Here is a 2,886-nt window from a genome sequence, read left to right as displayed (position 1 = left end):
GACGGAGGAGACGTCACGCTGACCGTACGTGTGTTGAACGCGGAGGTGCCGTCCGTTCGGCGCTAGGATCTCCGGTGATAGGATCACGACGAGAACGACTACTTCAACCCCGTTCTTTTGAACGCTTCCGCTCGCGATCTACAAAGTGGTATGTAGATGCATCTCTCCTTTCACTCGTTGCTTAGATGAACTCATAGATGGATCTTGGTGAAACCGTAGGAATTTTTTTTATTTTCTGCAACGTTCCCCAACATGTGATTGTTTGGATCTGCCCCTCTCTTCCTTTTATAGTGGTAATAGATTATCTAATCCACTAAGAGATAGAGAAGAGAGAAAGAAGTGATAATGTACTATATGTCTATAATGATAGATAGTCACTAATCACATCAGGTTGGACATAGTACAACCAACAAATACCAACTCTATTATTGAGTGACAACTTCTTAGGTACTTAACGGTGGACCATTTTATGAAACAAGGCGAGAGTTAAAAAAATGTCATGCAAGTGCATAGGCTGGGCACCTTTGAAGCAAACCCTAAAGGTTTAACAATATATCCATTATGAGCTATGCCACCTAAATTCCTACCACATTAGCAGGTGTGCAACTATTTACCAAACTGCACGCTAAGCAGACAACCAATCAATACTAATGATTTTGTATACAGTTGATATTAACACTTTTGCGACGAAGTAGTGTGTAAGAAATTAAAAAAAATCTATTTCCCAAACAGAAGTTAATGTTTTTATTAGAAGTCAGATTGTTCACTGTCAACATATGATGTACAACCATCATCCATTGTCTTTGACCCATCTTAATAGTCACATGACTAGATGCAAAAGGAATAGAGTGTTCACACAGAAAATTAATACTCCATCTGATAAAAAAAGTCTCGTGTCTTAAATTCAAATTTGAACTAAAGCTGGACGAAAACTGCATTTTTTTGGATCGAAGGGAGTACCACATATTTTTCCAAGAACAAGCAACAATATGTTTCCTGTGACATATGTAGTGTACTTAGAGAACCACCTCCATTTGACATATATAGCGTACTTGGAGTATCATCGTCTCAATTGACGTCCTCGGTCCAATTCATGTCTCACCTCGGTCCAATTCATGTCTCACCTCAGACTTAACCTCACCCGATGAATCATGACAACACGTCGTACCTTAATTTATTGGAGAGTTTAAATGCAATATCAATTGCATTTGCGACTGCTAACGAGTCAACCACCTCCTCATTGACAATCTCTTCATGTCCGCTCCATCCACCACCCGTTGTTTTACATCCCCTTACACCATTACGTGGACTCAAAATCGCCTCTTGTTGTCGGAGTTGCTAAAAAAAGCACTGAAGCCAGTGATGAATTGTCTGCAATCTCTCATTCGTAGAGAATTATACCTCAGAACAACAAACCTATCCCTTCTATCTGTTGAATTTTCGTATAGACATTTCACATAAGATTGCGAAGATAAATGAGAATCACACTTCATTTCATTTCTCTCTCATACGAAACAAAAAACCTAAACAAGAAGCGAGAAAGGACAAAAAAGCACAAATCATATATCCCTTGTGCTGTATTTTTTTGATAGAAACCAGAGCCTCCTCCTCCTCCTCCTCTTCCCCATCTCTCCCATCCTTCTGACCTCCTCCTCTCTCTCTAAAAAAAGCTTCTCGTGCTTATAAATACCCTCCCTTCCCTCCCGGTGCGAGTTCCTCCGCCCGATCCCCTTCCGCCCCCTCCCGACGATCGCCCCCGCTCGTCCCACCGCGGTGGGCGATCGCTCCTCTCCTCCGTGCGCGCGATTCCTGAGGCGAGGCGACCGACACCAGATTCCGCCGGCCGGCCCACCTCCCCCGCTTCGCCGATCGGATCGCGTGCTCCATGAGGTGACGATCTGCGAATTCCCGCATTACCCGCCGGGTTTTCACCCTATTATTCGGGCAGGATTGCGTTAGGTGGGTGCTAAGGCATCTGGATGGCTGCGGTGGCGTGAGTGGGAGCTGGGAGAAGGAATTGGATTCGAGGGCGTGTGCAATTTGAGTGCTACGTACGGCACAGCTCGCAATTTTTGTTAGTAGTAGTATGGTGATGGTGCGCCCGTGAGAGTTTAAGAGTGCATAGTCATTCGGTCAATTTTTGCTCGCTATTGTGGATGATTTTCTCGTCTATGGTTAGTGGCTACACTTTAGAAAATATTGGATTTGCCTAATATTTCTGCTTTATTTGCTCGTGTTTGGTTTGGGGGAAGGGGGTGGTTGGTGGGCGTCGGGATGCTAAAGGGTGCATCTGTTATTTTTAGGTGAAACTATGATGCTCTTCTTAGTGTGCAATTTCTTGATATTTTTTATTGGAGCTGCATGTGCATGTGGTGAATGCAGAGAATTTTGCTGAGAAATGATGGACTCATGATTATGTTGATAAACAGGAATATTACCAGTGTTCTTTTGCGTGGTTGAGTCATTAATGGAGTTTGGGGTGTTGCACCTGCAAACTTTTTGCGAGGTTGGTAGTTGTTTGGTTGGGTGTTTGGAATTCTGATTACTTTTTGGTCAGTGTGGAAGTAGATTGGGGGATTGATTTTGTATACGCATGGGATAATAGGATTACATTGTTGCCCTTTTTTGGATTTGTGGTCTGTCTGGTAGTGCTGATGATATAGCCTTAGGTATGACAACAGGTTTTGGACAGTTGGAGAATATTTGTTGAAAATGAATTTTCTTGTTAATTGGTGGTAATTATGATTCTGGTGGTTGTTATATGAATTATGGATATGATGTTAGTTGCTCGTAGATGTTTTCTTAATGCAGATTACATTATTTACCATTGTCATGAAACATTCAGTTTTTGCCTTTTTTGGTTGTCCAAGCCAAGCCGTTGGTTAG

The 2,886-nt window shown here is 42.6% G+C and overlaps 1 protein-coding gene across 4 annotated transcripts in view; it reads left to right on the top strand.

Moving 5' to 3' along the window:
* Window positions 1-1,601: 1,601 nt before the first annotated feature.
* The window catches only part of LOC123070311 (probable E3 ubiquitin-protein ligase ZFP1), a 9,899-nt gene continuing 8,614 nt past the window's right edge, over window positions 1,602-2,886 (top strand). For all 4 annotated transcript variants that reach the window (XM_044493452.1, XM_044493450.1, XM_044493451.1 and 1 more), the window contains exon 1: window positions 1,602-1,890. The gene's annotated coding sequence lies outside the window, so the exon portion shown is untranslated. The remainder of the gene's footprint in view (window positions 1,891-2,886) is intronic.

The sequence above is a fragment of the Triticum aestivum genome, chromosome 3B (assembly GCF_018294505.1).
Source record: "Triticum aestivum cultivar Chinese Spring chromosome 3B, IWGSC CS RefSeq v2.1, whole genome shotgun sequence".
NCBI classification, from domain to species: domain Eukaryota; kingdom Viridiplantae; phylum Streptophyta; class Magnoliopsida; order Poales; family Poaceae; genus Triticum; species Triticum aestivum.
The sequence above is the reverse complement of the archived record's forward strand: the minus strand, read 5'-3'. Positions and strand labels throughout refer to the sequence as shown.